Raw genomic sequence first — 13,080 nt, 5'->3', positions numbered from 1 at the left:
CAGGGTCATTCTCCCGGTGATCGGGGACAGCAGCAGCGGCGGCGGCGGCAGGGTCATTTCCCCGGCATCTACAAGATTCACCAGAATTCCTCAGGCAGCAACCTTCCAAACCCATGGCCAACACAGCCTTGAGGGATGACGGCAGCAGATCCGTGGGAACGCCACCATTCGCAAGTTCTTTCCCGAGGCACTCGCTGTCCTGAATTGCAAATATATCGTTGTTCCTCCGGTGTCACTGGGTCAAAATCTGGAATCCCCGCCCAAACAGCATCGCGGGGCTACCGACAGCACATGGACTGCAGCGGTTCGAGAGAGCAGCTCACCACCAGGGTGATCTCGGGATGGGCAAGAAATGTTGGCCTTGACAGAAAGATCCTATTCATTTCCTCCCCTTGTGTTCGTGTCGCTCGCCCATAAATGCGAATCATTGTTTCCCTCACGTACAGGATTCGCTCCTTGGCATTCCACATCAATCTGAAAAGTTGTGAAAAGTGAATTACGTCCGTGCATCCTTTCTTTATCGTCCACTTTCAATATCCTCTCTACTTGTATCCGACTCTCTGTGTAGAATGGGGAGGGAGCTGATCTCCCTATGTAAACAGGTCACGCTGCAAGTGCACCTCATCGCCACAAGCAGCTCGATTTGACCTCTCCGTTCACATTACTGCAGATCGCTGAGAACATTTGAAGCCGATCCAGTTGACAAACTGACAACTATTTTGCTACTTGCACCACAAATGATGACAAACCATTCCAAATCGTACGGGTGGCACGGTGGCTCAGTGGTTAGTACGGCTGCCTCGTGGCACCAGGGAGCTGAAGTGAGTTCCAGCCTCGGGCGATCGTCTGTGTGAATAATCTTTACGTGCAGACATAGCCACTAAAGCAGGTTGCTTCCGTATAGTAGTTTGCGAAGAAACAAACAGAGATGGGGGTTTCACTCTATTCAGGAAACAGACTAAAGCCATTTCTTTTTTGTTCAAGAAAATATTCGGATAAATTTGATGCGTCGGTGGGTGTGGGGAAGGGGTTGTGGGGGCTGATCTGATAGCCATTTGACATTGGCTGAGTTATGGGATCCCACAACCTGATTTGACTGTGTTAAAAATCCCACAACACCAGGTTACGTCTCAACGGGGTTATTTGGAAGTACAGCAGTCACCACCACCCCCGCCGTACCATCGGTGGGATACGTTCCAAGACCGACTGCAGAAGACCGAAACGGCGGATAGGGGCAAACCCATTCATTTAAATTGGAAAGTTACCTTCCTGGCAGCCCCCTGGTTCCAGAATGTTCCCTGTAGCACGTTCGGGCCACGGATATGGGGGTTACCCTGTCCTGGCTTTCAGCGTGCTGCACCTTCGTCAGGTAACTGCAGAGCAGGATCATAAGACAGAAAACTGGTAACAAAAGATGATAGTTTCATGCAACTGAAAAGACAACAGATGGAACAATCACTGCAATCAACACGGCAAACTAGCAAAGGCAAGAGATTCACATTCCATTAACCTGCTTTTGAACTTGGCTAGTAGGCATTGGCTGCACCATTCCTGGAAACACTGCAATACCAGGCTGATACATGGAGGGGACAGAGCAAGCCCTTAAGCCATCTCCCTGCTCCAAAAATCCATTTAATACAAACACTCCCACGTTCGGGAGGTATCAGCGATTAAACTGATAAGAACAGAAACTACACATATTCCGAGCCAAAAGGCCGAGAAGCGATAGCACATTAATACTCCAACGGTGGGGGTCATATTTGCCGACTATCCTTTCCATCAGTTTGATGATATTCAAAGTTCGTTTATTCCCTTACCGTGTACCTTCCAAGATTTCCGACCAGATCGGAAGATCACTTTGCAGCAGTCGCTGTGCTTTCCCCGTGGTTTTCTGTCCATCTGTTACCTAGCCGCGTAGATCGCGCTGACGACCCATCAGATGGCACGGGCCGGAGCCGCCATGGAAGCGCACGTCAGGTCGACTGCAGAGAGGTTTCTCCCGCTGATCGGGGACAGCAGCAGGGTCATTCTCCCGGTGATCGGGGACAGCAGCAGCGGCGGCGGCGGCAGGGTCATTTCCCCGGCATCTACAAGATTCACCAGAATTCCTCAGGCAGCAACCTTCCAAACCCATGGCCAACACAGCCTTGAGGGATGACGGCAGCAGATCCGTGGGAACGCCACCATTCGCAAGTTCTTTCCCGAGGCACTCGCTGTCCTGAATTGCAAATATATCGTTGTTCCTCCGGTGTCACTGGGTCAAAATCTGGAATCCCCGCCCAAACAGCATCGCGGGGCTACCGACAGCACATGGACTGCAGCGGTTCGAGAGAGCAGCTCACCACCAGGGTGATCTCGGGATGGGCAAGAAATGTTGGCCTTGACAGAAAGATCCTATTCATTTCCTCCCCTTGTGTTCGTGTCGCTCGCCCATAAATGCGAATCATTGTTTCCCTCACGTACAGGATTCGCTCCTTGGCATTCCACATCAATCTGAAAAGTTGTGAAAAGTGAATTACGTCCGTGCACCCTTTCTTTATCGTCCACTTTCAATATCCTCTCTACTTGTATCCGACTCTCTGTGTAGAATGGGGAGGGAGCTGATCTCCCTATGTAAACAGGTCACGCTGCAAGCGCACCTCATCGCCACAAGCAGCTCGATTTGACCTCTCCGTTCACATTACTGCAGATTGCTGAGAACATTTGAAGCCGATCCAGTTGACAAACTGACAACTATTTTGCTACTTGCACCACAAACGATGACAAACCATTCCAAATCGTACGGGTGGCATTGTGGCTCAGTGGTTAGTACGGCTGCCTCGTGGCACCAGGGAGCTGAAGTGAGTTCCAGCCTCGGGCGATCGTCTGTGTGAATAATCTTTACGTGCAGACATAGCCACTAAAGCAGGTTGCTTCCGTATAGTAGTTTGCGAAGAAACAAACAGAGATGGGGGTTTCACTCTATTCAGGAAACAGACCAAAGCCATTTCTTTCTTGTTCAAGAAAATATTCGGATAAATTTGATGCGTCGGTGGGTGTGGGGAAGGGATTGTGGGGGCTGATCTGATAGCCATTTGACATTGGCTGAGTTATGGGATCCCACAACCTGATTTGACTGTGTTAAAAATCCCACAACACCAGGTTACAGCTCAACGGGGTTATTTGGAAGTACAGCAGTCACCACCACCCCCGCCGTACCATCGGTGGGATACGTTCCAAGACCGACCGCAGAAGACCGAAACGGCGGATAGGGGCAAACCCATTCATTTAAATTGGAAAGTTACCTTCCTGGCAGCCCCCTGGTTCCAGAATGTTCCCTGTAGCACGTTCGGGCCGCGGATATGGGGGTTACCCTGTCCTGGCTTTCAGCGTGCTGCACCTTCGTCAGGTAACTGCAGAGCAGGATCATAAGACAGAAAACTGGTAACAAAAGATGATAGTTTCATGCAACTGAAAAGACAATAGATGGAACAATCACTGCAATCAACACGGCAAACTAGCAAAGGCAAGAGATTCACATTCCATTAACCTGCTTTTGAACTTGGCTAGTAGGCATTGGCTGCACCATTCCTGGAAACACTGCAATACCAGGCTGATACATGGAGGGGACAGAGCAAGCCCTTAAGCCATCTCCCTGCTCCAAAAATCCATTTAATACAAACACTCCCACGTTCGGGAGATATCAGCGATTAAACTGATAAGAACAGAAACTACACATATTCCGAGCCAAAAGGCCGAGAAGCGATAGCACATTAATACTCCAACGGTGGGGGTCATATTTGCCGACTATCCTTTCCATCAGTTTGATGATATTCAAAGTTCGTTTATTCCCTTACCGTGTACCTTCCAAGATTTCCGACCAGAACGGAAGATCACTTTGCAGCAGTCGCTGTGCTTTCCCCGTGGTTTTCTGTCCATCTGTTACCTAGCCGCGTAGATCGCGCTGACGACCCATCAGATGGCACGGGCCGGAGCCGCCATGGAAGCGCACGTCAGGTCGACTGCAGAGAGGTTTCTCCCGCTGATCGGGGACAGCAGCAGGGTCATTCTCCCGGTGATCGGGGACAGCAGCAGCGGCGGCGGCGGCAGGGTCATTTCCCCGGCATCTACAAGATTCACCAGAATTCCTCAGGCAGCAACCTTCCAAACCCATGGCCAACACAGCCTTGAGGGATGACGGCAGCAGATCCGTGGGAACGCCACCATTCGCAAGTTCTTTCCCGAGGCACTCGCTGTCCTGAATTGCAAATATATCGTTGTTCCTCCGGTGTCACTGGGTCAAAATCTGGAATCCCCGCCCAAACAGCATCGCGGGGCTACCGACAGCACATGGACTGCAGCGGTTCGAGAGAGCAGCTCACCACCAGGGTGATCTCGGGATGGGCAAGAAATGTTGGCCTTGACAGAAAGATCCTATTCATTTCCTCCCCTTGTGTTCGTGTCGCTCGCCCATAAATGCGAATCATTGTTTCCCTCACGTACAGGATTCGCTCCTTGGCATTCCACATCAATCTGAAAAGTTGTGAAAAGTGAATTACGTCCGTGCATCCTTTCATTATCGTCCACTTTCAATATCCTCTCTACTTGTATCCGACTCTCTGTGTAGAATGGGGAGGGAGCTGATCTCCCTATGTAAACAGGTCACGCTGCAAGTGCACCTCATCGCCACAAGCAGCTCGATTTGACCTCTCCGTTCACATTACTGCAGATTGCGGAGAACATTTGAAGCCGATCCAGTTGACAAACTGACAACTATTTTGCTACTTGCACCACAAATGATGACAAACCATTCCAAATCGTACGGGTGGCACGGTGGCTCAGTGGTTAGTACGGCTGCCTCGTGGCACCAGGGAGCTGAAGTGAGTTCCAGCCTCGGGCGATCGTCTGTGTGAATAATCTTTACGTGCAGACATAGCCACTAAAGCAGGTTGCTTCCGTATAGTAGTTTGCGAAGAAACAAACAGAGATGGGGGTTTCACTCTATTCAGGAAACAGACTAAAGCCATTTCTTTTTTGTTCAAGAAAATATTCGGATAAATTTGATGCGTCGGTGGGTGTGGGGAAGGGGTTGTGGGGGCTGATCTGATAGCCATTTGACATTGGCTGAGTTATGGGATCCCACAACCTGATTTGACTGTGTTAAAAATCCCACAACACCAGGTTACGTCTCAACGGGGTTATTTGGAAGTACAGCAGTCACCACCACCCCCGCCGTACCATCGGTGGGATACGTTCCAAGACCGACCGCAGAAGACCGAAACGGCGGATAGGGGCAAACCCATTCATTTAAATTGGAAAGTTACCTTCCTGGCAGCCCCCTGGTTCCAGAATGTTCCCTGTAGCACGTTCGGGCCACGGATATGGGGGTTACCCTGTCCTGGCTTTCAGCGTGCTGCACCTTCGTCAGGTAACTGCAGAGCAGGATCATAAGACAGAAAACTGGTAACAAAAGATGATAGTTTCATGCAACTGAAAAGACAATAGATGGAACAATCACTGCAATCAACACGGCAAACTAGCAAAGGCAAGAGATTCACATTCCATTAACCTGCTTTTGAACTTGGCTAGTAGGCATTGGCTGCACCATTCCTGGAAACACTGCAATACCAGGCTGATACATGGAGGGGACAGAGCAAGCCCTTAAGCCATCTCCCTGCTCCAAAAATCCATTTAATACAAACACTCCCACGTTCGGGAGGTATCAGCGATTAAACTGATAAGAACAGAAACTACACATATTCCGAGCCAAAAGGCCGAGAAGCGATAGCACATTAATACTCCAACGGTGGGGGTCATATTTGCCAACTATCCTTTCCATCAGTTTGATGATATTCAAAGTTCGTTTATTCCCTTACCGTGTACCTTCCAAGATTTCCGACCAGATCGGAAGATCACTTTGCAGCAGTCGCAGTGCTTTCCCCGTGGTTTTCTGTCCATCTGTTACCTAGCCGCGTAGATCGCGCTGACGACCAATCAGATGGCACGGGCCGGAGCCGCCATGGAAGCGCACGTCAGGTCGACTGCAGAGAGGTTTCTCCCGCTGATCGGGGACAGCAGCAGGGTCATTCTCCCGGTGATCGGGGACAGCAGCAGCGGCGGCGGCGGCGGCAGGGTCATTTCCCCGGCATCTACAAGATTCACCAGAATTCCTCAGGCAGCAACCTTCCAAACCCATGGCCAACACAGCCTTGAGGGATGACGGCAGCAGATCCGTGGGAACGCCACCATTCGCAAGTTCTTTCCCGAGGCACTCGCTGTCCTGAATTGCAAATATATCGTTGTTCCTCCGGTGTCACTGGGTCAAAATCTGGAATCCCCGCCCAAACAGCATCGCGGGGCTACCGACAGCACATGGACTGCAGCGGTTCGAGAGAGCAGCTCACCACCAGGGTGATCTCGGGATGGGCAAGAAATGTTGGCCTTGACAGAAAGATCCTATTCATTTCCTCCCCTTGTGTTCGTGTCGCTCGCCCATAAATGCGAATCATTGTTTCCCTCACGTACAGGATTCGCTCCTTGGCATTCCACATCAATCTGAAAAGTTGTGAAAAGTGAATTACGTCCGTGCATCCTTTCTTTATCGTCCACTTTCAATATCCTCTCTACTTGTATCCGACTCTCTGTGTAGAATGGGGAGGGAGCTGATCTCCCTATGTAAACAGGTCACGCTGCAAGTGCACCTCATCGCCACAAGCAGCTCGATTTGACCTCTCCGTTCACATTACTGCAGATCGCTGAGAACATTTGAAGCCGATCCAGTTGACAAACTGACAACTATTTTGCTACTTGCACCACAAATGATGACAAACCATTCCAAATCGTACGGGTGGCACGGTGGCTCAGTGGTTAGTACGGCTGCCTCGTGGCACCAGGGAGCTGAAGTGAGTTCCAGCCTCGGGCGATCGTCTGTGTGAATAATCTTTACGTGCAGACATAGCCACTAAAGCAGGTTGCTTCCGTATAGTAGTTTGCGAAGAAACAAACAGAGATGGGGGTTTCACTCTATTCAGGAAACAGACTAAAGCCATTTCTTTTTTGTTCAAGAAAATATTCGGATAAATTTGATGCGTCGGTGGGTGTGGGGAAGGGGTTGTGGGGGCTGATCTGATAGCCATTTGACATTGGCTGAGTTATGGGATTCCACAACCTGATTTGACTGTGTTAAAAATCCCACAACACCAGGTTACAGCTCAACGGGGTTATTTGGAAGTACAGCAGTCACCACCACCCCCGCCGTACCATCGGTGGGATACGTTCCAAGACCGACTGCAGAAGACCGAAACGGCGGATAGGGGCAAACCCATTCATTTAAATTGGAAAGTTACCTTCCTGGCAGCCCCCTGGTTCCAGAATGTTCCCTGTAGCACGTTCGGGCCACGGATATGGGGGTTACCCTGTCCTGGCTTTCAGCGTGCTGCACCTTCGTCAGGTAACTGCAGAGCAGGATCATAAGACAGAAAACTGGTAACAAAAGATGATAGTTTCATGCAACTGAAAAGACAACAGATGGAACAATCACTGCAATCAACACGGCAAACTAGCAAAGGCAAGAGATTCACATTCCATTAACCTGCTTTTGAACTTGGCTAGTAGGCATTGGCTGCACCATTCCTGGAAACACTGCAATACCAGGCTGATACATGGAGGGGACAGAGCAAGCCCTTAAGCCATCTCCCTGCTCCAAAAATCCATTTAATACAAACACTCCCACGTTCGGGAGGTATCAGCGATTAAACTGATAAGAACAGAAACTACACATATTCCGAGCCAAAAGGCCGAGAAGCGATAGCACATTAATACTCCAACGGTGGGGGTCATATTTGCCGACTATCCTTTCCATCAGTTTGATGATATTCAAAGTTCGTTTATTCCCTTACCGTGTACCTTCCAAGATTTCCGACCAGATCGGAAGATCACTTTGCAGCAGTCGCTGTGCTTTCCCCGTGGTTTTCTGTCCATCTGTTACCTAGCCGCGTAGATCGCGCTGACGACCCATCAGATGGCACGGGCCGGAGCCGCCATGGAAGCGCACGTCAGGTCGACTGCAGAGAGGTTTCTCCCGCTGATCGGGGACAGCAGCAGGGTCATTCTCCCGGTGATCGGGGACAGCAGCAGCGGCGGCGGCGGCAGGGTCATTTCCCCGGCATCTACAAGATTCACCAGAATTCCTCAGGCAGCAACCTTCCAAACCCATGGCCAACACAGCCTTGAGGGATGACGGCAGCAGATCCGTGGGAACGCCACCATTCGCAAGTTCTTTCCCGAGGCACTCGCTGTCCTGAATTGCAAATATATCGTTGTTCCTCCGGTGTCACTGGGTCAAAATCTGGAATCCCCGCCCAAACAGCATCGCGGGGCTACCGACAGCACATGGACTGCAGCGGTTCGAGAGAGCAGCTCACCACCAGGGTGATCTCGGGATGGGCAAGAAATGTTGGCCTTGACAGAAAGATCCTATTCATTTCCTCCCCTTGTGTTCGTGTCGCTCGCCCATAAATGCGAATCATTGTTTCCCTCACGTACAGGATTCGCTCCTTGGCATTCCACATCAATCTGAAAAGTTGTGAAAAGTGAATTACGTCCGTGCATCCTTTCTTTATCGTCCACTTTCAATATCCTCTCTACTTGTATCCGACTCTCTGTGTAGAATGGGGAGGGAGCTGATCTCCCTATGTAAACAGGTCACGCTGCAAGTGCACCTCATCGCCACAAGCAGCTCGATTTGACCTCTCCGTTCACATTACTGCAGATCGCTGAGAACATTTGAAGCCGATCCAGTTGACAAACTGACAACTATTTTGCTACTTGCACCACAAATGATGACAAACCATTCCAAATCGTACGGGTGGCACGGTGGCTCAGTGGTTAGTACGGCTGCCTCGTGGCACCAGGGAGCTGAAGTGAGTTCCAGCCTCGGGCGATCGTCTGTGTGAATAATCTTTACGTGCAGACATAGCCACTAAAGCAGGTTGCTTCCGTATAGTAGTTTGCGAAGAAACAAACAGAGATGGGGGTTTCACTCTATTCAGGAAACAGACTAAAGCCATTTCTTTTTTGTTCAAGAAAATATTCGGATAAATTTGATGCGTCGGTGGGTGTGGGGAAGGGGTTGTGGGGGCTGATCTGATAGCCATTTGACATTGGCTGAGTTATGGGATTCCACAACCTGATTTGACTGTGTTAAAAATCCCACAACACCAGGTTACGTCTCAACGGGGTTATTTGGAAGTACAGCAGTCACCACCACCCCCGCCGTACCATCGGTGGGATACGTTCCAAGACCGACTGCAGAAGACCGAAACGGCGGATAGGGGCAAACCCATTCATTTAAATTGGAAAGTTACCTTCCTGGCAGCCCCCTGGTTCCAGAATGTTCCCTGTAGCACGTTCGGGCCACGGATATGGGGGTTACCCTGTCCTGGCTTTCAGCGTGCTGCACCTTCGTCAGGTAACTGCAGAGCAGGATCATAAGACAGAAAACTGGTAACAAAAGATGATAGTTTCATGCAACTGAAAAGACAACAGATGGAACAATCACTGCAATCAACACGGCAAACTAGCAAAGGCAAGAGATTCACATTCCATTAACCTGCTTTTGAACTTGGCTAGTAGGCATTGGCTGCACCATTCCTGGAAACACTGCAATACCAGGCTGATACATGGAGGGGACAGAGCAAGCCCTTAAGCCATCTCCCTGCTCCAAAAATCCATTTAATACAAACACTCCCACGTTCGGGAGGTATCAGCGATTAAACTGATAAGAACAGAAACTACACATATTCCGAGCCAAAAGGCCGAGAAGCGATAGCACATTAATACTCCAACGGTGGGGGTCATATTTGCCGACTATCCTTTCCATCAGTTTGATGATATTCAAAGTTCGTTTATTCCCTTACCGTGTACCTTCCAAGATTTCCGACCAGATCGGAAGATCACTTTGCAGCAGTCGCTGTGCTTTCCCCGTGGTTTTCTGTCCATCTGTTACCTAGCCGCGTAGATCGCGCTGACGACCCATCAGATGGCACGGGCCGGAGCCGCCATGGAAGCGCACGTCAGGTCGACTGCAGAGAGGTTTCTCCCGCTGATCGGGGACAGCAGCAGGGTCATTCTCCCGGTGATCGGGGACAGCAGCAGCGGCGGCGGCGGCAGGGTCATTTCCCCGGCATCTACAAGATTCACCAGAATTCCTCAGGCAGCAACCTTCCAAACCCATGGCCAACACAGCCTTGAGGGATGACGGCAGCAGATCCGTGGGAACGCCACCATTCGCAAGTTCTTTCCCGAGGCACTCGCTGTCCTGAATTGCAAATATATCGTTGTTCCTCCGGTGTCACTGGGTCAAAATCTGGAATCCCCGCCCAAACAGCATCGCGGGGCTACCGACAGCACATGGACTGCAGCGGTTCGAGAGAGCAGCTCACCACCAGGGTGATCTCGGGATGGGCAAGAAATGTTGGCCTTGACAGAAAGATCCTATTCATTTCCTCCCCTTGTGTTCGTGTCGCTCGCCCATAAATGCGAATCATTGTTTCCCTCACGTACAGGATTCGCTCCTTGGCATTCCACATCAATCTGAAAAGTTGTGAAAAGTGAATTACGTCCGTGCATCCTTTCTTTATCGTCCACTTTCAATATCCTCTCTACTTGTATCCGACTCTCTGTGTAGAATGGGGAGGGAGCTGATCTCCCTATGTAAACAGGTCACGCTGCAAGTGCACCTCATCGCCACAAGCAGCTCGATTTGACCTCTCCGTTCACATTACTGCAGATTGCGGAGAACATTTGAAGCCGATCCAGTTGACAAACTGACAACTATTTTGCTACTTGCACCACAAATGATGACAAACCATTCCAAATCGTACGGGTGGCACGGTGGCTCAGTGGTTAGTACGGCTGCCTCGTGGCACCAGGGAGCTGAAGTGAGTTCCAGCCTCGGGCGATCGTCTGTGTGAATAATCTTTACGTGCAGACATAGCCACTAAAGCAGGTTGCTTCCGTATAGTAGTTTGCGAAGAAACAAACAGAGATGGGGGTTTCACTCTATTCAGGAAACAGACTAAAGCCATTTCTTTTTTGTTCAAGAAAATATTCGGATAAATTTGATGCGTCGGTGGGTGTGGGGAAGGGGTTGTGGGGGCTGATCTGATAGCCATTTGACATTGGCTGAGTTATGGGATCCCACAACCTGATTTGACTGTGTTAAAAATCCCACAACACCAGGTTACGTCTCAACGGGGTTATTTGGAAGTACAGCAGTCACCACCACCCCCGCCGTACCATCGGTGGGATACGTTCCAAGACCGACCGCAGAAGACCGAAACGGCGGATAGGGGCAAACCCATTCATTTAAATTGGAAAGTTACCTTCCTGGCAGCCCCCTGGTTCCAGAATGTTCCCTGTAGCACGTTCGGGCCACGGATATGGGGGTTACCCTGTCCTGGCTTTCAGCGTGCTGCACCTTCGTCAGGTAACTGCAGAGCAGGATCATAAGACAGAAAACTGGTAACAAAAGATGATAGTTTCATGCAACTGAAAAGACAACAGATGGAACAATCACTGCAATCAACACGGCAAACTAGCAAAGGCAAGAGATTCACATTCCATTAACCTGCTTTTGAACTTGGCTAGTAGGCATTGGCTGCACCATTCCTGGAAACACTGCAATACCAGGCTGATACATGGAGGGGACAGAGCAAGCCCTTAAGCCATCTCCCTGCTCCAAAAATCCATTTAATACAAACACTCCCACGTTCGGGAGATATCAGCGATTAAACTGATAAGAACAGAAACTACACATATTCCAAGCCAAAAGGCCGAGAAGCGATAGCACATTAATACTCCAACGGTGGGGGTCATATTTGCCGACTATCCTTTCCATCAGCTTGATGATATTCAAAGTTCGTTTATTCCCTTACCGTGTACCTTCCAAGATTTCCGACCAGATCGGAAGATCACTTTGCAGCAGTCGCTGTGCTTTCCCCGTGGTTTTCTGTCCATCTGTTACCTAGCCGCGCAGATCGCGCTGACGACCAATCAGATGGCACGGGCCGGAGCCGCCATGGAAGCGCACGTCAGGTCGACTGCAGAGAGGTTTCTCCCGCTGATCGGGGACAGCAGCAGGGTCATTCTCCCGCTGATCGGGGACAGCAGCAGCAGCGGCGGCGGCAGGGTCATTTCCCCGGCATCTACAAGATTCACCAGAATTCCTCGGGCAGCAACCTTCCAAACCCATGGCCAACACAGCCTTGAGGGATGACGGCAGCAGATCCGTGGGAACACCACCATTCGCAAGTTCTTTCCCGAGGCACTCGCTGTCCTGAATTGCAAATATATCGTTGTTCCTCCGGTGTCACTGGGTCAAAATCTGGAATCCCCGCCCAAACAGCATCGCGGGGCTACCGACAGCACATGGACTGCAGCGGTTCGATGAGCAGCTCACCACCAGGGTGATCTCGGGATGGGCAAGAAATGTTGGCCTTGACAGAAAGATCCTATTCATTTCCTCCCCTTGTGTTCGTGTCGCTCGCCCATAAATGCGAATCATTGTTTCCCTCACGTACAGGATTCGCTCCTTGGCATTCCACATCAATCTGAAAAGTTGTGAAAAGTGAATTACGTCCGTGCACCCTTTCTTTATCGTCCACTTTCAATATCCTCTCTACTTGTATCCGACTCTCTGTGTAGAATGGGGAGGGAGCTGATCTCCCTATGTAAACAGGTCACGCTGCAAGCGCACCTCATCGCCACAAGCAGCTTGATTTGACCTCTCCGTTCACATTACTGCAGATTGCTGAGAACATTTGAAGCCGATCCAGTTGACAAACTGACAACTATTTTGCTACTTGCACCACAAACGATGACAAACCATTCCAAATCGTACGGGTGGCATTGTGGCTCAGTGGTTAGTACGGCTGCCTCGTGGCACCAGGGAGCTGAAGTGAGTTCCAGCCTCGGGCGATCGTCTGTGTGAATAATCTTTACGTGCAGACATAGCCACTAAAGCAGGTTGCTTCCGTATAGTAGTTTGCGAAGAAACAAACAGAGATGGGGGTTTCACTCTATTCAGGAAACAGACCAAAG

At 50.2% G+C, this 13,080-nt stretch overlaps 6 non-coding genes across 6 annotated transcripts; all 6 read right to left on the bottom strand.

Moving 5' to 3' along the window:
* Positions 1 to 1,535: 1,535 nt before the first annotated feature.
* Positions 1,536 to 1,727, bottom strand: LOC148141404 (U2 spliceosomal RNA). The gene has a single exon (XR_015752709.1). It is a non-coding gene; the product is annotated as a U2 spliceosomal RNA (small nuclear RNA).
* A 1,827-nt stretch (positions 1,728 to 3,554) lies between these two features.
* On the bottom strand, positions 3,555 to 3,746 carry LOC148141403 (U2 spliceosomal RNA). The gene has a single exon (XR_015752696.1). It is a non-coding gene; the product is annotated as a U2 spliceosomal RNA (small nuclear RNA).
* Positions 3,747 to 5,573: 1,827 nt separating this feature from the next.
* LOC148141402 (U2 spliceosomal RNA) lies at positions 5,574 to 5,765 on the bottom strand. Its single transcript, XR_015752708.1, has one exon. It is a non-coding gene; the product is annotated as a U2 spliceosomal RNA (small nuclear RNA).
* Positions 5,766 to 7,595: 1,830 nt separating this feature from the next.
* LOC148141401 (U2 spliceosomal RNA) lies at positions 7,596 to 7,787 on the bottom strand. Its single transcript, XR_015752707.1, has one exon. It is a non-coding gene; the product is annotated as a U2 spliceosomal RNA (small nuclear RNA).
* A 1,827-nt stretch (positions 7,788 to 9,614) lies between these two features.
* Positions 9,615 to 9,806, bottom strand: LOC148141400 (U2 spliceosomal RNA). The gene has a single exon (XR_015752706.1). It is a non-coding gene; the product is annotated as a U2 spliceosomal RNA (small nuclear RNA).
* Positions 9,807 to 11,633: 1,827 nt separating this feature from the next.
* LOC148141399 (U2 spliceosomal RNA) lies at positions 11,634 to 11,825 on the bottom strand. The gene has a single exon (XR_015752604.1). It is a non-coding gene; the product is annotated as a U2 spliceosomal RNA (small nuclear RNA).
* Between the last annotated feature and the right edge of the window lie 1,255 nt (positions 11,826 to 13,080).

This window comes from Chiloscyllium plagiosum, unplaced genomic scaffold (genome assembly GCF_037043375.1).
Source record: "Chiloscyllium plagiosum isolate Xiang-an unplaced genomic scaffold, Cpla_swu_hap1 HiC_scaffold_33, whole genome shotgun sequence".
NCBI lineage: Eukaryota > Metazoa > Chordata > Chondrichthyes > Orectolobiformes > Hemiscylliidae > Chiloscyllium > Chiloscyllium plagiosum.
The sequence above is the reverse complement of the archived record's forward strand: the minus strand, read 5'-3'. Positions and strand labels throughout refer to the sequence as shown.